Below are 25,095 nucleotides of genomic sequence, written 5' to 3'. Positions count from 1 at the left end.
AATGCTATATAGCGTAATATTGCTTATGAAAGTTTATTAAATAATACACAACATTACACTCCCCCCATTAAAAATCTGCGTACCAGATGCAAAAGTATATTAGAGCATTGAAAAGTGCACTGTGCCTGTTAATTCGACCTCCGGGAGGAACGCCGGGATGCGCGCTGCAAGCAGCTGGTCTCTTTTCGCTTCCTGGTTTCCTTCCGTGGAACGCACACGTCACTTCCGGTAGATTGTGACCCTGACGCGTTTCGTCACTTCCGGACGTCGTCTGAGGGCGCAATCTACCAATCGTAAGGCCGGCTTTAAATAACAGTAATGGATTTGAACAGCGAATAGGGGAGACGGATTTGCCGACCACTCCCACTTCATGGTCAATGCTCACAGAGCTGTCAGCAAAGGAGGACTTTGACTCAATTACTTGTAATCCGCTGAAACCATTTTTTTGAAAAGACTGCCGACTTTGCTAGGAAAACTGTGACTAATATGTCTTGCTTAAAAATATCTCCTATAAATTACATACTTATAACACATATAGCGTTACTATGCATTTTTTTCTTGTGAATAAGGTGCAATAAAGAATATAGAAAATAATATAAAAATTATTAAAAATTCTATTAAATACTAGACATATATATATTCTTGGTGGTGAGAATGAAATGTAATAAAATAAGTAATACAATAAAATAAAGGGCATCCTCTCTCGTATTATACCCGATACCATTACCATCTGCTGTCACCCGTCTAGGGTGCAAGTCCCCAACTTGAATACAAATGGGTGTGAGTAATTAAGGAGGGTAATAATAAATAAAATATGTTGAGTATAATCCCACTATGGAAAATAAGTTAAAAATGGCTTTACATTCATTGATAAGAATCAAAATTGCATCATTACACCTACTATTCAAAGATCAGAATAAAATCTAATTAAAATTGTATAAATTATTTAAATAGTAATAGATGTCCAAAAAATTAATAGATGTCTAAAAAATTAAGGATGATATAAATGTTAGGGATCAATTGTTGAATTTAATATAATGTTTAAAATTTTGAAAAATTGTTGCACATATTGAACCGGGACTGTATACGCCTGGACTTAAAAATTAAAAATTAACCAACTGTATGTTATGTGTCGCTAATAAAGCAATTTATATCTAGCTCTATGTTTAGGCCTCGGGGGGAAAGAACATCCACGGAGTATATCCACCGGGTTTCGTGTTTAGATAATTCACGAATACGATTGATACCTCTCCAGTGGGTTTGAAGATGCTCTATCCCCCAGAATTCAAGCCCCCTGGGATCCCTGTTATGTTTCAACCTGAAATGCAGAGACACATTATGGTCTTTATAACCATTTTTGATGTTGTTAATGTGCTCTGCAATTCTAATCCTCAACAACCTCTTGGTACGGCCTATATACATCAGGCCGCAGGGGCACTTTAGAGCGTAAACTACATAAGTGCTGTTACACGTGATAAATTGCTTTATATCAAAGGAGCGATTATTGACTGGAGATGAAAAATTACTAATACCCCTCAAAGGTCTGGTGACTTCTCTGCATGCTTTACACTTTCTGCACGCAAAAAATCCATTGCGGTCCCAGAACGTCTGTGGTTTTGAGGGGGGATCTAAGACTTTTTTAACTATTTTATCTCCAAAATTCATAGATTTCCTATAAATGAACTGAGGTACAGGTGGAAGAACATTTATCAATTTTCTGTCCATTAGAAGGATGTGCCAGTGTTCTCTAAAGATGTCTTCAACTTCTTTATACTGGGTATGAAATTGTGAAACAAATCCCCATTCGTTATTTCGTTCGTCTCCTTTCTTATAGAACCTGTCCTGGCTTGGTTCTTGTAGACACTCAGATCTAGATACAGATGCCACTTCATCTACCACTTTTTGTAGCGTCTCTGGTTTGTATCCTCTGGCCTTGAACCTTTCTACAAGGATTTTTGATTGTTGATGGAATTCAGTGTCTTCGGAGCAGTTTCTTCTCACCCTCATGAGCTGTCCTTTCGGAATGTTTTTAAGCCATAAAGGGTGGTGACCACTGGTGATAGCTGTTCCTATCGGTTTTTTTGAAGAATACCTTGGTCTCTAATTTGTCGTTTCTTCTATATATAGTGACGTCTAAAAAATTAATCATTTCATTGTGCCAGTTAGAAGTCAATCTAATGTTATTTTCATTACAATTTAAAACTTGTAAAAACTGTTCTAGTGACTCTGTAGATCCTGCCCAAATAAAAAATAGGTCATCAATAAAACGTTTGTAAAAAATTAGTTCCGGACGTTGTTCTTTAAAAATGGTCTTGTCTTCCCACTCTGCCATAAAGAGGTTTGCGATGCTCGGGGGCAAACTTAGCGCCCATCGCTACGCCTCTCTGTTGTGTATAAAAATTGTTGTCGTACCAAAAATAATTATGGCCGAGACAATAATCGAGAGCGTTTCTTAAGAAGACTTTTTGTTTAAAAGGTAGATCATCTCTTTGGCAAAGGGCCCAATTTAATGCCAATAAAGCATCATCATGCTGTATGATAGAATACAGTGATGCTACGTCGGCTGTTACCAATAGAACTTGTGGTTTGTCCGTTAAATCAACCGCCTGCAAAAAATTCAAGAAACTTTTTGTATCCCTCAAATACGAGCGAGTATTCACTACGCTCTTTTGCAGGAAGCAATCCAGATACTGACCCATTCTTGCCGAGACCGATCCTATACTGTTTACTATCGGTCTTGCAGGGGGGTTATTGGGGTCTTTATGGACCTTGGGCAAAGTGTATAATGTGGGTATACGGTTGCTTGAGGGTACTAGATACCGCCTCTCTTTATCATTCAAAACACCGCTTTTTGACCCCATCTCCACCAGAGTTTTTAGTTGATCTTTATAAGCTTTAGTTGGATCTTTCTCCAAGGGCTTGTATGTCTCTTGATCCGACAACAACTGGATAATCTGACCATGATACATCTCTTTTGGGAGTATCACCACTCCTCCTCCCTTGTCGGCTGGCCTTATAATAATGTCTTTCCTTTTTTCCAAACTGGAAATTCCTTCACTAATATGTCGCATGTTTATATCTTTCTTTGGTTTAAGTCGTTCCAAATCGCGTAAGATCAGCCCTTTGAAGACCTCCACTTGATGATTTGGGTTATTTAGAGGATTAAACAGCGACTTATTTTTTAAACCACTATTGATCACTTCATTTGGTTTGTGTGCAATAGTGGTGCTAGGAGGAACATTGCAGCCTAAGAAATATTTTTTGATGTTCAATTTTCTAATATATTTGTGAACATCAATAAAGACGTCAAACTTATTAATGGGTTTTTTTAAACCACATTTGAGACCCAAGTTTAAAATATTAGTTTCCTTCTGTGTTAATTCCACTTTGGACAAATTGAAAATGCCCCCTACTCGGACAATCTTCTTCTTTTTTTGGATTCTAGATCCTGCCCTACAGCCTCTGTAATGTTTTTGTCTATGGCAGATTGCTGAGGGTGGTTCATTTGCGGTTGTTGTTCCTTCCAATAAGATGTTTGGAGGTAATTCAAGGGTTGTGGTCCTCTGTGTTGGACCTTTCGAGATTGAGGGCCTCTGTGCTGGGGTGGGGGTTGTGGATTCCTGTACTGATTTGTGGTCTGAGGGTACGGGGGAGGCCTCCATTTGTGTGGATGTCCCCCCCGGCCCCTCCGCTGGAAACCCCTCCCTCTTCCTAAAAAAGGACGGGTTTGAGGTTGACCATCATAGTACTCTGAGTTTGTTTGGTACCCTTGTAATGGCTGAAATCTATTTTGTACCGGTATATTGGACAACCCCGGTAGCTGATCGTCTTTTCGATTGTTTTCCCTTTGTTTACCGTATTTCCTCACACCTCTTCCTTTTCCTCCCCTTCTCTGTATAGGGATGGAAAACACCTTAGGAGTAGAGGTTCTTGGAGAGGATGCCATGTCTTCTATAAAATCATTTTCATAACCATGATAATTAGTAGACACGGGATTGGGAATGGGGATATTAGGTACTTGCATAGGGACCTGTGAGCTCTGAACAGGTGCTCCCGTACCTCCTTTATGGCTGGGAGCTGACTGCCAAGAATACATACAGTTAATCTTAAAATCTTCTAGATCCCTATGATATTTTTTGATTTTCTTTTTTTGTGTTTCTTTATCTACTTTTTCTAATCTTTTTTGGACCCTATTGTTAAAATCAATAATTAACTGACTGTCTTTGATAGGTTCTAATTGTTGTTGTAGGTCAGTGATTTTTAATTCAATATTTGCCATTTTACGTTTCTTCCTTTGGAGCACTAATTCCTGTAGTTTGAAGCCCACTCCATTGAAGAAATCTAACCACTCCTGAGCTGAGCCTGAATCATCCAGCCCATCTTGTGGGGCCACATCCCACCTTAGGCTTCTTATGATGATTTTCTCTTTGATGTATTGCTCAAGAGTACAAATATCCCACCAGGTGCGTACTTGTTTCTCTAAAGTATGGCTCAATGCGGACAAAGCTCCATTATAATTAACCTCTGTGGTGGTAGGTTCATTGCAAGTGAACAAAGCATTTACATCTATGTGTCTGCTACTTAGATAACGGAGAACTTCCATGGCAGCAGAGAAAAAAATTTGAATAAAACACTAAAAATGTGTGGACAATATGACCGCCTCTGCCTCACATTAATCCGCGCCTTGAAATCACTCCGTAATCCAATGCAGCTGACTAAAGCAGCTACTTTAAAAAATTAAACATGTAATCACACAATAAGTCTAAAATCATAAACAACACGCCAAGTCTCTGATAATTATGCTTATTGAAGCAGCGCTAAGTGTCCGTTGTTGCAAAACACTATATATAGAGTAAATGTTGAAGAGACAAGAAAGTTCAAAAATAAAGTTGTGGTCTGTGGATATGAAGATGTGCGTAGAAATCCTTCCACCAGTGATGATCACCGCGTGAGGGGGTCACCCCCCGTGAGAATGCACTCACCACAATTTTAATAACCACAAGCCTTTAGGTAATGATCTTTGAAAACCTCTCCGTTTCCTTGGTTCAACCACCAGGTGGTGCAATACCCTCTCGGCAAATGTAACATAGGGAGGAAAATAAATGCTATATAGCGTAATATTGCTTATGAAAGTTTATTAAATAATACACAACATTACACTCCCCCCATTTAAAATCTGCGTACCAGATGCAAAAGTATATTAGAGCATTGAAAAGTGCACTGTGCCTGTTAATTCGACCTCCGGGAGGAACGCCGGGATGCGCGCTGCAAGCAGCTGGTCTCTTTTCGCTTCCTGGTTTCCTTCCGTGGAACGCACACGTCACTTCCGGTAGATTGTGACCCTGACGCGTTTCGTCACTTCCGGACGTCGTCTGAGGGCGCAATCTACCAATCGTAAGGCCGGCTTTAAATAACAGTAATGGATTTGAACAGCGAATAGGGGAGACGGATTTGCCGACCACTCCCACTTCATGGTCAATGCTCACAGAGCTGTCAGCAAAGGAGGACTTTGACTCAATTACTTGTAATCCGCTGAAACCATTTTTTAGAAAAGACTGCCGACTTTGCTAGGAAAACTGTGACTAATATGTCTTGCTTAAAAATATCTCCTATAAATTACATACTTATAACACATATAGCGTTACTATGCATTTTTTTCTTGTGAATAAGGTGCAATAAAGAATATAGAAAATAATATAAAAATTATTAAAAATTCTATTAAATACTAGACATATATATATTCTTGGTGGTGAGAATGAAATGTAATAAAATAAGTAATACAATAAAATAAAGGGCATCCTCTCTCGTATTATACCCGATACCATTACCATCTGCTGTCACCCGTCTAGGGTGCAAGTCCCCAACTTGAATACAAATGGGTGTGAGTAATTAAGGAGGGTAATAATAAATAAAATATGTTGAGTATAATCCCACTATGGAAAATAAGTTAAAAATGGCTTTACATTCATTGATAAGAATCAAAATTGCATCATTACACCTACTATTCAAAGATCAGAATAAAATCTAATTAAAATTGTATAAATTATTTAAATAGTAATAGATGTCCAAAAAATTAATAGATGTCTAAAAAATTAAGGATGATATAAATGTTAGGGATCAATTGTTGAATTTAATATAATGTTTAAAATTTTGAAAAATTGTTGCACATATTGAACCGCGACTGTATACGCCTGGACTTAAAAATTAAAAATTAACCAACTGTATGTTATGTGTCGCTAATAAAGCAATTTATATCTAGCTCTATGTTTAGGCCTCGGGGGGAAAGAACATCCACGGAGTATATCCACCGGGTTTCGTGTTTAAATAATTCACGAATACGATTGATACCTCTCCAGTGGGTTTGAAGATGCTCTATCCCCCAGAATTCAAGCCCCCTGGGATCCCTGTTATGTTTCAACCTGAAATGCAGAGACACATTATGGTCTTTATAACCATTTTTGATGTTGTTAATGTGCTCTGCAATTCTAATCCTCAACAACCTCTTGGTACGGCCTATATACATCAGGCTGCAGGGGCACTTTAGAGCATAAACTACATAAGTGCTGTTACACGTGATAAATTGCTTTATATCAAAGGAGCGATTATTGACTGGAGATGAAAAATTACTAATACCCCTCAAAGGTCTGGTGACTTCTCTGCATGCTTTACACTTTCTGCACGCAAAAAATCCATTGCGGTCCCAGAACGTCTGTGGTTTTGAGGGGGGATCTAAGACTTTTTTAACTATTTTATCTCCAAAATTCATAGATTTCCTATAAATGAACTGAGGTACAGGTGGAAGAACATTTATCAATTTTCTGTCCATAATGGACAGAAAATTGATAAATGTTCTTCCACCTGTACCTCAGTTCATTTATAGGAAATCTATGAATTTTGGAGATAAAATAGTTAAAAAAGTCTTAGATCCCCCCTCAAAACCACAGACGTTCTGGGACCGCAATGGATTTTTTGCGTGCAGAAAGTGTAAAGCATGCAGAGAAGTCACCAGACCTTTGAGGGGTATTAGTAATTTTTCATCTCCAGTCAATAATCGCTCCTTTGATATAAAGCAATTTATCACGTGTAACAGCACTTATGTAGTTTACGCTCTAAAGTGCCCCTGCGGCCTGATGTATATAGGTCGTACCAAGAGGTTGTTGAGGATTAGAATTGCAGAGCACATTAACAACATCAAAAATGGTTATAAAGACCATAATGTGTCTCTGCATTTCAGGTTGAAACATAACAGGGATCCCAGGGGGCTTGAATTCTGGGGGATAGAGCATCTTCAAACCCACTGGAGAGGTATCAATCGTATTCGTGAATTATCTAAACACGAAACCCGGTGGATATACTCCGTGGATGTTCTTTCCCCCCGAGGCCTAAACATAGAGCTAGATATAAATTGCTTTATTAGCGACACATAACATACAGTTGGTTAATTTTTAATTTTTAAGTCCAGGCATATACAGTCCCGGTTCAATATGTGCAACAATTTTTCAAAATTTTAAACATTATATTAAATTCAACAATTGATCCCTAACATTTATATCATCCTTAATTTTTTAGACATCTATTAATTTTTTGGACATCTATTACTATTTAAATAATTTATACAATTTTAATTAGATTTTATTCTGATCTTTGAATAGTAGGTGTAATGATGCAATTTTGATTCTTATCAATGAATGTAAAGCCATTTTTAACTTATTTTCCATAGTGGGATTATACTCAACATATTTTATTTATTATTACCCTCCTTAATTACTCACACCCATTTGTATTCAAGTTGGGGACTTGCACCCTAGACGGGTGACAGCAGATGGTAATGGTATCGGGTATAATACGAGAGAGGATGCCCTTTATTTTATTGTATTACTTATTTTATTACATTTCATTCTCACCACCAAGAATATATATATGTCTAGTATTTAATAGAATTTTTAATAATTTTTATATTATTTTCTATATTCTTTATTGCACCTTATTCACAAGAAAAAAATGCATAGTAACGCTATATGTGTTATAAGTATGTAATTTATAGGAGATATTTTTAAGCAAGACATATTAGTCACAGTTTTCCTAGCAAAGTCGGCAGTCTTTTCAAAAAAATGGTTTCAGCGGATTACAAGTAATTGAGTCAAAGTCCTCCTTTGCTGACAGCTCTGTGAGCATTGACCATGAAGTGGGAGTGGTCGGCAAATCCGTCTCCCCTATTCGCTGTTCAAATCCATTACTGTTATTTAAAGCCGGCCTTACGATTGGTAGATTGCGCCCTCAGACGACGTCCGGAAGTGACGAAACGCGTCAGGGTCGCAATCTACCGGAAGTGACGTGTGCGTTCCACGGAAGGAAACCAGGAAGCGAAAAGAGACCAGCTGCTTGCAGCGCGCATCCCGGCGTTCCTCCCGGAGGTCGAATTAACAGGCACAGTGCACTTTTCAATGCTCTAATATACTTTTGCATCTGGTACGCAGATTTTAAATGGGGGGAGTGTAATGTTGTGTATTATTTAATAAACTTTCATAAGCAATATTACGCTATATAGCATTTATTTTCCTCCCTATGTTACATTTGCCGAGAGGGTATTGCACCACCTGGTGGTTGAACCAAGGAAACGGAGAGGTTTTCAAAGATCATTACCTAAAGGCTTGTGGTTATTAAAATTGTGGTGAGTGCATTCTCACGGGGGGTGACCCCCTCACGCGGTGATCATCACTGGTGGAAGGATTTCTACGCACATCTTCATATCCACAGACCACAACTTTATTTTTGAACTTTCTTGTCTCTTCAACATTTACTCTATATATAGTGTTTTGCAACAACGGACACTTAGCGCTGCTTCAATAAGCATAATTATCAGAGACTTGGCGTGTTGTTTATGATTTTAGACTTATTGTGTGATTACATGTTTAATTTTTTAAAGTAGCTGCTTTAGTCAGCTGCATTGGATTACGGAGTGATTTCAAGGCGCGGATTAATGTGAGGCAGAGGCGGTCATATTGTCCACACATTTTTAGTGTTTTATTCAAATTTTTTTCTCTGCTGCCATGGAAGTTCTCCGTTATCTAAGTAGCAGACACATAGATGTAAATGCTTTGTTCACTTGCAATGAACCTACCACCACAGAGGTTAATTATAATGGAGCTTTGTCCGCATTGAGCCATACTTTAGAGAAACAAGTACGCACCTGGTGGGATATTTGTACTCTTGAGCAATACATCAAAGAGAAAATCATCATAAGAAGCCTAAGGTGGGATGTGGCCCCACAAGATGGGCTGGATGATTCAGGCTCAGCTCAGGAGTGGTTAGATTTCTTCAATGGAGTGGGCTTCAAACTACAGGAATTAGTGCTCCAAAGGAAGAAACGTAAAATGGCAAATATTGAATTAAAAATCACTGACCTACAACAACAATTAGAACCTATCAAAGACAGTCAGTTAATTATTGATTTTAACAATAGGGTCCAAAAAAGATTAGAAAAAGTAGATAAAGAAACACAAAAAAAGAAAATCAGAAAATATCATAGGGATCTAGAAGATTTTAAAATTAACTGTATGTATTCTTGGCAGTCAGCTCCCAGCCATAAAGGAGGTACGGGAGCACCTGTTCAGAGCTCACAGGTCCCTATGCAAGTACCTAATATCCCCATTCCCAATCCCGTGTCTACTAATTATCATGGTTATGAAAATGATTTTATAGAAGACATGGCATCCTCTCCAAGAACCTCTACTCCTAAGGTGTTTTCCATCCCTATACAGAGAAGGGGAGGAAAAGGAAGAGGTGTGAGGAAATACGGTAAACAAAGGGAAAACAATCGAAAAGACGATCAGCTACCGGGGTTGTCCAATATACCGGTACAAAATAGATTTCAGCCATTACAAGGGTACCAAACAAACTCAGAGTACTATGATGGTCAACCTCAAACCCGTCCTTTTTTAGGAAGAGGGAGGGGTTTCCAGCGGAGGGGCCGGGGGGGACATCCACACAAATGGAGGCCTCCCCCGTACCCTCAGACCACAAATCAGTACAGGAATCCACAACCCCCACCCCAGCACAGAGGCCCTCAATCTCGAAAGGTCCAACACAGAGGACCACAACCCTTGAATTACCTCCAAACATCTTATTGGAAGGAACAACAACCGCAAATGAACCACCCTCAGCAATCTGCCATAGACAAAAACATTACAGAGGCTGTAGGGCAGGATCTAGAATCCAAAAAAAGAAGAAGATTGTCCGAGTAGGGGGCATTTTCAATTTGTCCAAAGTGGAATTAACACAGAAGGAAACTAATATTTTAAACTTGGGTCTCAAATGTGGTTTAAAAAAACCCATTAATAAGTTTGACGTCTTTATTGATGTTCACAAATATATTAGAAAATTGAACATCAAAAAATATTTCTTAGGCTGCAATGTTCCTCCTAGCACCACTATTGCACACAAACCAAATGAAGTGATCAATAGTGGTTTAAAAAATAAGTCGCTGTTTAATCCTCTAAATAACCCAAATCATCAAGTGGAGGTCTTCAAAGGGCTGATCTTACGCGATTTGGAACGACTTAAACCAAAGAAAGATATAAACATGCGACATATTAGTGAAGGAATTTCCAGTTTGGAAAAAAGGAAAGACATTATTATAAGGCCAGCCGACAAGGGAGGAGGAGTGGTGATACTCCCAAAAGAGATGTATCATGGTCAGATTATCCAGTTGTTGTCGGATCAAGAGACATACAAGCCCTTGGAGAAAGATCCAACTAAAGCTTATAAAGATCAACTAAAAACTCTGGTGGAGATGGGGTCAAAAAGCGGTGTTTTGAATGATAAAGAGAGGCGGTATCTAGTACCCTCAAGCAACCGTATACCCACATTATACACTTTGCCCAAGGTCCATAAAGACCCCAATAACCCCCCTGCAAGACCGATAGTAAACAGTATAGGATCGGTCTCGGCAAGAATGGGTCAGTATCTGGATTGCTTCCTGCAAAAGAGCGTAGTGAATACTCGCTCGTATTTGAGGGATACAAAAAGTTTCTTGAATTTTTTGCAGGCGGTTGATTTAACGGACAAACCACAAGTTCTATTGGTAACAGCCGACGTAGCATCACTGTATTCTATCATACAGCATGATGATGCTTTATTGGCATTAAATTGGGCCCTTTGCCAAAGAGATGATCTACCTTTTAAACAAAAAGTCTTCTTAAGAAACGCTCTCGATTATTGTCTCGGCCATAATTATTTTTGGTACGACAACAATTTTTATACACAACAGAGAGGCGTAGCGATGGGCGCTAAGTTTGCCCCGAGCATCGCAAACCTCTTTATGGCAGAGTGGGAAGACAAGACCATTTTTAAAGAACAACGTCCGGAACTAATTTTTTACAAACGTTTTATTGATGACCTATTTTTTATTTGGGCAGGATCTACAGAGTCACTAGAACAGTTTTTACAAGTTTTAAATTGTAATGAAAATAACATTAGATTGACTTCTAACTGGCACAATGAAATGATTAATTTTTTAGACGTCACTCTATATAGAAGAAACGACAAATTAGAGACCAAGGTATTCTTCAAAAAAACCGATAGGAACAGCTATCTGCCTATCACCAGTGGTCACCACCCTTTATGGCTTAAAAACATTCCGAAAGGACAGCTCATGAGGGTGAGAAGAAACTGCTCCGAAGACACTGAATTCCATCAACAATCAAAAATCCTTGTAGAAAGGTTCAAGGCCAGAGGATACAAACCAGAGACGCTACAAAAAGTGGTAGATGAAGTGGCATCTGTATCTAGATCTGAGTGTCTACAAGAACCAAGCCAGGACAGGTTCTCTAAGAAAGGAGACGAACGAAATAACGAATGGGGATTTGTTTCACAATTTCATACCCAGTATAAAGAAGTTGAAGACATCTTTAGAGAACACTGGCACATCCTTCTAATGGACAGAAAATTGATAAATGTTCTTCCACCTGTACCTCAGTTCATTTATAGGAAATCTATGAATTTTGGAGATAAAATAGTTAAAAAAGTCTTAGATCCCCCCTCAAAACCACAGACGTTCTGGGACCGCAATGGATTTTTTGCGTGCAGAAAGTGTAAAGCATGCAGAGAAGTCACCAGACCTTTGAGGGGTATTAGTAATTTTTCATCTTCAGTCAATAATCGCTCCTTTGATATAAAGCAATTTATCACGTGTAACAGCACTTATGTAGTTTACGCTCTAAAGTGCCCCTGCGGCCTGATGTATATAGGCCGTACCAAGAGGTTGTTGAGGATTAGAATTGCAGAGCACATTAACAACATCAAAAATGGTTATAAAGACCATAATGTGTCTCTGCATTTCAGGTTGAAACATAACAGGGATCCCAGGGGGCTTGAATTCTGGGGGATAGAGCATCTTCAAACCCACTGGAGAGGTATCAATCGTATTCGTGAATTATCTAAACACGAAACCCGGTGGATATACTCCGTGGATGTTCTTTCCCCCCGAGGCCTAAACATAGAGCTAGATATAAATTGCTTTATTAGCGACACATAACATACAGTTGGTTAATTTTTAATTTTTAAGTCCAGGCGTATACAGTCCCGGTTCAATATGTGCAACAATTTTTCAAAATTTTAAACATTATATTAAATTCAACAATTGATCCCTAACATTTATATCATCCTTAATTTTTTAGACATCTATTAATTTTTTGGACATCTATTACTATTTAAATAATTTATACAATTTTAATTAGATTTTATTCTGATCTTTGAATAGTAGGTGTAATGATGCAATTTTGATTCTTATCAATGAATGTAAAGCCATTTTTAACTTATTTTCCATAGTGGGATTATACTCAACATATTTTATTTATTATTACCCTCCTTAATTACTCACACCCATTTGTATTCAAGTTGGGGACTTGCACCCTAGACGGGTGACAGCAGATGGTAATGGTATCGGGTATAATACGAGAGAGGATGCCCTTTATTTTATTGTATTACTTATTTTATTACATTTCATTCTCACCACCAAGAATATATATATGTCTAGTATTTAATAGAATTTTTAATAATTTTTATATTATTTTCTATATTCTTTATTGCACCTTATTCACAAGAAAAAAATGCATAGTAACGCTATATGTGTTATAAGTATGTAATTTATAGGAGATATTTTTAAGCAAGACATATTAGTCACAGTTTTCCTAGCAAAGTCGGCAGTCTTTTCTAAAAAATGGTTTCAGCGGATTACAAGTAATTGAGTCAAAGTCCTCCTTTGCTGACAGCTCTGTGAGCATTGACCATGAAGTGGGAGTGGTCGGCAAATCCGTCTCCCCTATTCGCTGTTCAAATCCATTACTGTTATTTAAAGCCGGCCTTACGATTGGTAGATTGCGCCCTCAGACGACGTCCGGAAGTGACGAAACGCGTCAGGGTCACAATCTACCGGAAGTGACGTGTGCGTTCCACGGAAGGAAACCAGGAAGCGAAAAGAGACCAGCTGCTTGCAGCGCGCATCCCGGCGTTCCTCCCGGAGGTCGAATTAACAGGCACAGTGCACTTTTCAATGCTCTAATATACTTTTGCATCTGGTACGCAGATTTTAAATGGGGGGAGTGTAATGTTGTGTATTATTTAATAAACTTTCATAAGCAATATTACGCTATATAGCATTTATTTTCCTCCCTATGTTACATTTGCCGAGAGGGTATTGCACCACCTGGTGGTTGAACCAAGGAAACGGAGAGGTTTTCAAAGATCATTACCTAAAGGCTTGTGGTTATTAAAATTGTGGTGAGTGCATTCTCACGGGGGGTGACCCCCTCACGCGGAGATCATCACTGGTGGAAGGATTTCTACGCACATCTTCATATCCACAGACCACAACTTTATTTTTGAACTTTCTTGTCTCTTCAACATTTACTCTATATATAGTGTTTTGCAACAACGGACACTTAGCGCTGCTTCAATAAGCATAATTATCAGAGACTTGGCGTGTTGTTTATGATTTTAGACTTATTGTGTGATTACATGTTTAATTTTTTAAAGTAGCTGCTTTAGTCAGCTGCATTGGATTACGGAGTGATTTCAAGGCGCGGATTAATGTGAGGCAGAGGCGGCCATATTGTCCACACATTTTTAATGTCACACTTACCTGCTCTGTGTAGCAGCAAGGGTGCACTGCACAGGCAGCATCACCAAAGGAGAAGGCCACTATACAGCTGGTAGTAGCAGGAGGCAACTCAGATGAGAGAGAGGTGCAGTGCTACAGGGAGTACAGAGGTGGTTTGTGGAAATGAGGTGCAGGGGTGCAGAGTTGAGCTGTGGACAAGGGGTGCAAAAGTGAAGGAGTGTGGCAAAGGTGAGCTGTGAATCATGGGTATGGAGGTGTGCCATGGAGGAGTGCACCAAGTGCAGAGGTGACCTATAAACCAAAGGTATAGAGGTAAGCTGTGAAGAAGTGCAGAGGTGAGCTGTGAATCATGGGTATGGAGGTGTGCCACGGAGGAGTGCACCAAGTGCAGAGGTGACCTATAAACCAAAGGTATAGAGGTAAGCTGTGAAGAAGGGGGCTGTGAACCAAGGATATAGAGGTGAGCTGTAAACCAAGGATATAGAGGTGAGCTGTAAACCAAGGATATAGAGGTGAGCTGTAAACCAAGGATATAGAGGTGAACTGTAAACCAAGGATATAGAGGTGAGCTGTTAACCAAGGATATAAAGGTGAGCTGTGAAGGAGAAGTGCAGAGGGGTCTGTGAGCTGTGGAGGAGGGGTGAAAGGGTGAGCTGTGGACCAGAGGTGCTCTTAAAGGGGGCTTGGGCAAAAAGTTTGAGTACCACGTCATTAAACTGTATGTAAAATCATGGTAGTGTTTTATGGCTAAGAATTGCTAAAATTCTCATTTCCACATCAGGACAAACCTTTTTTTCAAGAGGCTTCATTGCATTTGATGTTTGTTACTATTGTTTCCTACTTTTTTCACAATTAGCTGATGTATTTGCCTCGATTTTCTAAAGTGGTAAAATAAAGGTGAATATTGACCTTGTACCAATTCACATCTGGAAAATGTCAAGGACATTTTACACAAAAATATGTTAGAAATATATTGTCTATTCTTATATACTGTATGTGCCATAATATATTTTCAGTGAGAATCATGTTACATTTGCTTGGAAAATCTAGTACATAAATACAGCTCTTCTGTACAGTCCATACTACTAAACAAAGTGTTAAAGGACATCTGTACAAGACATGCCTAGTTCACTGTATCTAAATTCACTATTCACTATATTGAACACCATATCTGTCAACACAGTGTCCCATGTAGTTGTTATTCTGCCTCAGATCAGGTATCCAAAAAGTGAAGAAGGTGTCAAAAGGGATTACTCCCTTTAATCCATGGAACCACAACATGTGATGGTCCATTCCTCTTCAGGCAGTATTACATCATGACTTGCAAAGCATGATCAGCAGCCACATCATCAGGATAGTATCTGGTGGCTGATCCTGCATTGTACCAGAGGACTGGTTGTCACAACAAGATCTGGCAGGGAGATAGATCATGGGATTGTGGATTAGGGTAAGAATTATTGTGTTTGATCATCCCCTAAAAAAAACAAATGTTTTCTTCATCTGTTGCCCTGAGTTTTGCCTAAATTTATATCTAGTGGTGTGCAACGCTTTGCTTTAATAAATGTACAAAAAAGTTTTATTAAGTAGTGAACAAATATATGTATAAATCCGTGATATTATTGAAAGAAATCTTTCGTGTATGCAAAGTAAGTTAGTATTTTCTTGTATGTCCCTGTATGTTGCGGTTGTTCAGGTGCTTATCTAATAGTTTTTTGAAACTATCGATGCCCCCCGCTGAGACCACCGCCTGTGGAAGGGAATTCCACATCCTAACTGCTCTTACAGTAAAGAACCCTCTACCTACTTTAAATTTAAAACTCTTTTCTTCTAATTTTAATGAGTGGCCACGTGTCTTGGTAAACTTCCTTCCGCAAAAAAGTTTTATCCCTATTGTGGGGTCACCAGTACTTTATTTGTAAATTGAAATCATATCCCCTCTCAAGCGTCTCTTCTCCAGAGAGAATAAGTGGTTCAGCGCTCGCAACCTTTCCTCATAACTAAGATCCTCCAGACCCTTTAAAACTTTGTTGCCCTTCTTTGTACTCGCTCCATTTCCAGTACATCCTTCCTGAGGACTGGTCCCCAGAACTGGACAGCATACTCCAGGTGTGGCCGGACCAGAGTCTTGTAGAGCAGGAGAATTATCGCTTTATCTCTGGAGTTAATCCCCCTTTTAATGCATGCCAATATTCTGTTTGCTTTGTTACCAGCAGCTTGGCATTGCATGCCATTGCTGAGCCTATCATCTACTTGGACCCCCAGGTCCTTTTCCATCCTAGATTCCTCCAGAGGTTCTCCCCCCAGTGTATAGATTGCCTTGATAGTTTTGCCACCCAAATGCATTATTTTACATTTTTCTACATTAAACCTCATTTGCCATGTAGCTGCCAACCCCATTAATTTGTTCAGATCTTCTTGCAAAGTTTCCACATCCTGCGGAGAAGTTTTTGCCCTGCTTAGCTTAGTATCATCTGCAAATACAGAGATTGAACTGTTTACCCCATCCTCCAGGTCGTTCGTTTATGAATAAATTAAATAGGATTGGTCCCAGCACAGAACCCTGTGGGACCCGACTACCCACTCCTGACCATTCTGAGTATTCCCTATTTATCACCACCCTCTGAACTCGCCCTTGTAGCCAGCTTCAATCCATGTATTCACCCTATGGCATGCCAACGGACCTTATTTTGTACAGTAAACATTCAGGCTTAATGTACATGGGACGTTTTTACAACCTCTCCTGAACGATTTAACTTGACAGATAGTAACCCACGTTTAAAACGTCTGTTGTGCCGCGTTTACATGCCGCGTTTAGCGATGTTTTGCCGTGTTTGCGTTTAGAAGCGTTTGAAAAATAAATTTTTTTTTTTTTTTCAAAATAGCCAAAAATGAAAAACGCCTGTAAATGAAATGCGGCTAAATGCGAGTTACCGCGTTTAGAAGCATTTGGCGCTTGAAATACCTCTAAACTCAGCATCTGGACTCATTTTTTGCTTTCCAAAAATGGCCTCTAAATGCAACTGCCTAGAAACAACTATAAATGACCCTGTGTACATGTACTGATAAGATAACATAGTTCAGGAGCAGTTGCAAAAAATTCCCAACTGCTCCTAAACGTCCGTTTAAAAGCAGCAGTGTACATGAGGCCTTATGGAGAACTGTGTCAAATGCTTTTGCAAAATCCAGATACACCATATCTAAGGGCCTTCCATTATTTATATGGCAACTCACTTCCTCATAGAAGGTTAATAGATCGGTTTGGCAAGAACAATTCTTCATTAATCCATGCTGATTACTGATAATGATACGTTTTCATTACTAAAATCTTGTATATAGTCCTTTATCATCCCCTCCAAGAGCTTGCATACTATTGATGTTAGGTTAACTGGTCTGTAATTCCCAGAGATGTATTTTGGGCCCTTTTTAAATATTGGTGCTACATTTACTTTTCTCCAATCCGCTGGTACCATTCCAGTCAGTAGACTGGAAGTAAAAAATAGGAACAATGGTATGGCAATTACTTGACTGAGTTCCCTATGTACCCTCGGGTGCAAGCCATCCAGTCTCGGTGATTTAATAATGTTAAGTTTTCCAAGTGTAATTCTAATTCTGTCCTCTGTTAACCATGAGGGTGCTTCCTGTGACGTGTGATGAGTATAATCACTGCAGTTTTGCTTACTGAAGCCCCCCGATTCCCTCGTGAAGACTGAGAAGAAGAATACATTCAATACCTTAGCCATCTCCCCATCCTTTGTAACCAGATGTCCTCCCCCTTTTGCTGTTTATATACTTAAAGAATTTCTTGGGATTTTTTTTGCTCTCCTCCGCTATGTGTCTTTCGTGTTCTATCTTTGCCGCCCTAATTGCACCCTTCCATTTCTTGTTGCATTCTTTATAAAGTATGAATGCTGATGATGATCCCTCAACCTTGTATTTTTTGAAGGCCTTCTCCTTTGCTATTATATGCATTTTTACATTGGAGTTAAGCCATCAAGAACTTTTGTTCGCTCTTTTAAATTTATTACCCAATGGGATGCACTGGCTAATGCCCTTATATTATATGCTCTTAAAACGAACCCATCTCTCCTCCGTGTTTCTTGTTCCTAAGATTTTATCCCAATTTGTGCCTTCTAGCAAGGTTCATAGTTTAGGGAATTAGGGATGAGCCCGATGTTCGAGTCAAATTTAAGTTCGACTCGAACATTAGGTGTTCGCCAAACAGTGAACAATATGCAGTGTTCGCAGCAAAAGCTGCCAGAACACCGTTAAAGTCGCCACAGGGAAGCCATGGGGAAGCCCTGTGGCGCAGAGGGGGCAGGGTCACCCGGTTACGTCACTGGGTGGCCCCGCCGTCAGTTATGTAAGAGCTGTCACAGCGAAGACGCTTCAGTCGGCGGGAGCCTCCCATGGAGGCAGATCGGTTGCGGAGTTTCTTTTTTTTTTCTTTTTCGGTCCGTCAGGCAGCGTGATAGAAGATGAATTTTTTTTCTTTTTAATAAAGGACTTGTCCCCAAGCTGTGTCTTGTCGTTTTTAACATTTGGACACTTTTTTTGTGAAATGGTAGGGGAACATTTGTACCCCGTTACCATTTCACACAGGGGGAGACCGGGATCTGGGGGTCCCCTTGTTAATGAGTTTTACCTATATTGTCGGGACCTGACAATTCATTATAGTCGCAATCAGTTTTAAACGACAAGTTTTCCTTTAGAAATGTCATTTTGCTGTGGTACTGTTCTAAACACGGGAAAAATGTGCCAATTTACAAGCATACTATAGACACCCCCAGGCACGATATTTAAAGGAATATTTCATTTGTATTGTTTCACTTTAAGCATTAAAAAAATCACTGCTCCCGAAAAACACAGTTTTTAAAAAAAAAATATGCATGTCCCCTGGGGCAGGATCCAGGTCCCCAAACACTTTTATGGCAATAACTTGGATATAAGCCTTTAAAATTAGCACTTTTGATTATTCATGTTTGTGTCCCATAGACTTTAATGGTGTTCGTGTGTTCTGCCGAATTTTTTGCTGTTCGCATGTTCTGCTGCGAACCAAACAGGAGGGTGTTCGACTCATCCCTATAGGGAAGTTGACTCTTTTGAAATTCAGTGTCTTTGTATTCCCCTTATGTTTCCTATTTGTGTGATTTATACTGAAGCCAATTGACCTGTGATCGCTGTTCCCTAAATTGCCCCATATTTCCACATCCGTGATCAGTTCTGTATTGTTGGTAATCAGTAGATCTAGTAACCCTTTATTTCTAGTTGGTGCGTCTACCATTTGACCCATGAAACTGTCAAGACATTTAGGAACTGGCAAGCCTTAGGTGAATGCGTGGTTCCCTCCGCCCAGTCTATGCCTGGATAATATAAATCCCCATTATGATGACACTTCCCATTCCTTGCTGCTAATCCAAATTGTGATAGGAGGTCTTCCTTTGCCTCCTCCCTCAGGTTAGGGGGCCTATAGCATACTCCCAGTATTAATTTCCCCTTAGCTTCATCCCTTTGGAGCTCTACCCATAAGGATTCCACCTCCTCCCTAGCTTCCTTAGTGATGTCATCTCTCACATTAACTTGTACATTATTCTTGATATATAGGCATACCCCTCCCCCTTTTTTACCCTCTCTATCCCTGCGATAAAGGGAATATCCTTTAATGGTTGCCAGCAATGGTTGCCAGCCAATCATGAGAGCTGTTGAACCAGGTCTCTAAAATTCCCACAAAATCCAAATCCTCCTCGTACAACAGTATCTCTAGTTCACCCTTCTTGTCCGCCAGGCTCCTGGCATTGGTGAACATGCCACATAGTTTAGACCGGTCGCATACTATCCTCTTATTGGGTGTTTCGAGATTGCAACTAGGACTTGTTACTATACTTACCTTGGGTTTATGTGCTTTAGTTCATTGAGTAGTATGTAACCACTCTTGTGTATGTGCATCTATCTTACAGCAGCTCTTCTGCATATGGGTTGCCAATGCCTGCTAATAGGAAATACCTTGTATTATACTTTATTAATATTTACTATCTCTGCCAAAAGACATATATGAGTCTATTACGTTTATGCCATGTGTATGTGCAGATATATGAAAATTCTTTTTTATCTGTTTTATATTATTGTTACAAAAAAATAATGTTTACCAACCACTCTACCTCCACAAGTAAATTGCCTCATTTAAAGTCCCACATTCCCTTTTTCTTTTTATGTACTCGTACCGGGGATGGAAGTACAGATAATGTGCCTCATTTAAAGTCCCAAACTCCCCCCCTCTTAATTATGTGCTTTAGTCAACCTACCACTTATACCCCCAATACTACCCTCTGGAATATGTTCTGCGCTGACTATCTCTACCTCTGGACCCCCCCCGTCGCCTAGTTTAAAAACCCCTCTAACTTTTTGGCCATCTTAACTTCTAGCAGATCTGCACCCTCCTCATTTAGGTGCAGTCCGTCCCTTCTATAGTACTGGTGACCGACTGAGAAGTCGGCCCAGTCCTCCAGGAACCCAAACTCTCAACTTACAAAGGTGGTTACGACAAAACTGGCTACCTTTGTACGTTTCCTGGCCAGTTTTGTAATTTTTATGCTACAGCTATTGTATTTGTTTTTAATACTATTAAAATACTACACTATATAAGCATGATTTGGACTCCCTTTGGAGAGCCTTTTTTGCACAATGCATTAACCTTTGGAGTTTACCATCTGATCGCTGCACCTGATCAGGAGGCCACTTTGCATTATAGCAACAGTACAAGGCTCATTGTTATCTGCTATCTGGTGAGTGTTTAAATGTTTAGATTTGGTGGAGATGCACGGCTGTTGCAGGCTATCTCTAAGCACATTGGGTGAAGTGTGTTTATTTGCTGCTTATTACTTGATTTTTGGTGAGTGGTTTAAACACAGCACACTCAGCACTGGAATTACTTTGAATACACAGAAGATTTCTTGCAATTATATCATGGATTTTGATATATTTCAGGATTATATTTGTTTACTACTTAATGAGACTTTTTTGTACATTTATTACAGCAAAGAGCTGCACGCCACTTTTTGTTTTATTGTCTATTGAAGGTTGTATATTGACCTCTGTGTACTAGCTGCTAACTAATTATACAGCGCTCATTTTATTTTGTTTTTAAATTAATATGTGACTGTGAAGTAATTGAATAATGTACATGCAAAGTACACACAGAAGCTGTGAGGAATAACCTCTTAGATATGGTACAGTGGGGAAAATAATTATTTGATCCCCTGCAGGTTTTGTAAGTTTGCCCACTTCCAAAGATATGAAGGATCTATCATTTTTATCATAGGTGTATTTTAAATGCTAGAGACAGAATATCAACTAAAAATTCTGAACAAAAACAAATAAAACAAATGTAATAAATTAAGTTGCAGTTCAGTGAGTAAAACAAGTATTTGATCCCCAAGCAAAGCATGACTTAGTACTTGGTGGAGAAACCCTTGTTGGCAAGCACAGAGGTAAGACGTTTCTTGTAGTTGGTTACCAGGTTTGCACACATCTCAGGAGGGTTTTTGGTCTACTCTTCTTTACAGATTCTCTCAAAATCCTTAAGATTTTGGTTGTCTCTTGGCAATTCAAAGTTGCAGCTCCCTCCATAAATTTTCTATAAGATGAAGGTCTGGAGATTGACTAGGCCACTCCATGAACTTAATGTGCTTCTTCTTGAGCCACTCTTTTGTTGACTTGGCAGTATGTTTTGGGTCATTGTCATTCTGGAAGACCCATCCAAGACCCATCTTCAGTGTTCTGGCTGAGGGAAGAAGGTTCTCATCCAAGACTTTACAATACATGGCCCTGTCCATTGGCCCATCAATGCGGCAAAGTCGGCCTGTACCTTTAGCTGAGAAGCAGCCCCAAAGTATCATGTTTCTGCCTCCATACTTGACTGTAGGAATGGTGTTCTTAGGGTCATAGTCAGCATTTTTCTTCCTCCAAACACGGCAGAAAGATGTATTCCAAAAATGACCGATTTTTGGCCGATTTTTCGTATAGTGTATGGCCAGCATTAGAACATTCAAAGACTTGACAAAAATTGTTTCTACTTCAAAAAACATTTTTTATGCTTACATTTTGGAATGAATAGACTTTCATGAACAAAAAACACATTTACTGTTAGAAATTTGTTTGCAAAATAGTTTTCATCCTTCAGCTTCTAATTTTCCCATCACTGCAGTTGCAAATGAATGAGAATTTCCAATTAGACACAATTACAATTTACACTTACAATTAGAAAATCAAACCAACTTTCTTAAAATGGAAATTTTCAAACAAAATGTTACTAGCGTATAGCCAGCATAGGAGTAGCTTGGAAGAGAGGGTTTCATGAATATTTTGCTGTTGAAAATACAGAAAATACATGTTGCATCTATTTAGCAGCAAGGTTCTAGTATTTTCCAAACTCCCATGGAAACATACTTTGCATTATCATTTCCCAAATACTTTTTTTTACTATATATATTTCTTAACAGGCATCACTTTTGAAAGCTAATGGATTGTCTGTTTCACATTGCTAAAACACTGGCAATCGGTCTGTCATGTACTCGCAGCATTCCACATTCCATTGTCCTGACTTGGTTTTATTTATGTTTGGTGTAACGCAGATGGTTCTGTAGAAACATTTTCATTGGCTGCTGGGAACTCCTGACAATGTGCTTCAGTTTATGTTCCAGGGCAGCCCCAGTTTCATGTGTTGAAATCTCAGTAGGGTAGTTCAAATGTTCAGTGGCAAGCTCTTGCTTGTTTGCTAGGTAAAAGTCCTGAAAAAAAAACCTGCAGCATTAAATCTGCGCTCTAGTGTTAATGGTTTGTTATAGATTATATAGCTATAACTTGTAAAATAATTATTCAGCAAAAGCCATACATTATGGGAAGGCTTTGTACAATAACATATCAGGCTTCACGTTAAGCTCCTCTGTGTCACAAGGTACATATTAGAAGCAGAATTACTGTCTTGGGATCTGCTGCAGCCAATCAAAATCTTTTGTCAGAAACATCTGTGCTGAGTTTAAGATAAATGATACTCATTCAGAGCAATGAGATGTGGGATATTGATTGGGCGGTTAAAGTCTCACACAGCTTCAGGAACATGTAATAAATAGGGCCCTTGGGATTTTCTCAAATATCTATATGTGTACGAGTAAAAAATGTTTTAGAGTGTTAACTGATTTGTAATGATTTCCTTTAAAAAGTTAGGTAAATATGCAGGCATTCAAGGTATATCTTGTTGAATGCTAAATCAAGAAAAGGTTGCTAAATGGATATCTGAACAAAACAACTGAAACCTTAAATCTGGTGGCTGCATTTGTTTTCTTTGTTCAGGTTAAAGTAGTATTAAACGTTTAGGTTTTTTTTTTTTGTCATCAATTTTAAGAAAAATGTATCAGTCTCCTCTGCAGAGGCGCAGCTTGAAGCTGGTGGGTCCCGATGCAAAAGTTGACCTGCCCCCCCCACTATTTCCAACATGCGTGCAGATACATTCACCGCACGCCAAGATACTCAAAGTGGCTTAAGAGTTTTGAGTTCCCAGAGTTCCTCTTTACATCAGAGGACAGGGATCACCGCTGGAGAATCAGAGGACATGGACCCCTGACAGGTCACTTGGCAGAGCTCCTTTCCCATCCCAGCACTGTATACAGCTCCCCCCCCACACTACACAGGGCTGAAATCACATTCCTTTACTCACAGTCTGTCAGTCTTCACAGGGTGTATCTGGCTTTCATGTTGCCCTTCTGACCTGTGAAATTCTCTGGTCGGAACAGCAGTGTAGTTGCAGTAGGCAGATACACCCTGTGCAGATCATGGCTAACTGGCTGTGTTGTAAAGGAATGTGATTTCAGCCCTGCGGAGGAGGAACAGTATAGAGTGCTGTAATGGGAAAGGAACTCGGCATCCGAGCATAGCATGCAGGGTAGAGGGGGTGGTCAGGGGGCTTTGGGGGGGGCAACTTAGATCGGGGGGGCAAAGCCATGTGACACAAAATCTGGAGCCTGCAGCCCCTCAGGGGCCCCCCGAGGAGGTGATAAGGGATTTGTTTTAGCAATTTCTGAAGGTTTCTCTGTCAGTGTTGGCAGGTGTTGGGGGAAGGTCACCTCAAGGAGGTGTGTGTCTTTTCCCCAGTAGTCAGGGAAGTGGGGTAAGTAGATATCCCCAGGTGGGGGAGTACAGAGAATCCCAGCTGGTGACCAGGAGATAATGAGCAGTGTCATACCTCACCAGTGACATCGGTCCCATCGTGGCTACAGGACGGCACTTTCCTCCTCTTGCCTCACTGAGCTCGGTTACCATTCCATGTTGCCAGCACACAGCACAGACACTTCCCCATCCTCGTCTGTTCTCACCCCATGCTCATGGCTTACAGCTTCTCCCCAGCCAATTGGAACAGAGGGGTGTGGACTGTGGATGCCAAAGTAGAAGCCCAGTACTGGAGCGTGGCTGTGGGGCCCTAGGGCAGATCGGAGCTGGATTTTGTGGAGAATATGATAATATGACAGGGAGGGGCCCCCTGGAGCTAGGGGCAGGGTTGCGATTGTGAACCCTGCAACCCCTTATGCTACACCCATGCTCCTCTGTCATAAATGCTTCCCAATGCCTGTCAACTGTAATGTACACTTATCTGCACACGTGCAGCTCAGTATGCATTTATGGCACTGCTCTGATGATGTGGCTTCCATGCACATGCGCCAGAGTGATGTCATTATGGCCTGGCCATTCAAGCGGCTGGAGAGAGAGAACCTGTGACCAGCGGGGGTGGTGACAGCTCAGCGCTGGAGGGTTTCTTTTGAATGCACTAGAATGTGGTGCATTCATGCACATTATGGCATAGAGCACCTGGAGACCCATTTAACAAAATAAATGTAAAACGCAGCACTTAATTCCACTTTAAGTGCATTTTCAGAAAACGATGCATTGAATATGCCAGCAATCCAGCACCCTTGTAATTTCTTGTGCAC

At 39.8% G+C, this 25,095-nt stretch overlaps 1 protein-coding gene across 1 annotated transcript in view; it reads left to right on the top strand.

The window, feature by feature from the left end:
- VEGFC (vascular endothelial growth factor C) overlaps positions 1-25,095 on the top strand; it is a 258,822-nt gene that overhangs the window by 208,391 nt on the left and 25,336 nt on the right. The gene's annotated exons all lie outside the window — the stretch shown is intronic.

Source organism: Aquarana catesbeiana, linkage group LG01 (assembly GCF_042186555.1).
Source record: "Aquarana catesbeiana isolate 2022-GZ linkage group LG01, ASM4218655v1, whole genome shotgun sequence".
Classification (NCBI taxonomy): domain Eukaryota; kingdom Metazoa; phylum Chordata; class Amphibia; order Anura; family Ranidae; genus Aquarana; species Aquarana catesbeiana.
The sequence above is the reverse complement of the archived record's forward strand: the minus strand, read 5'-3'. Positions and strand labels throughout refer to the sequence as shown.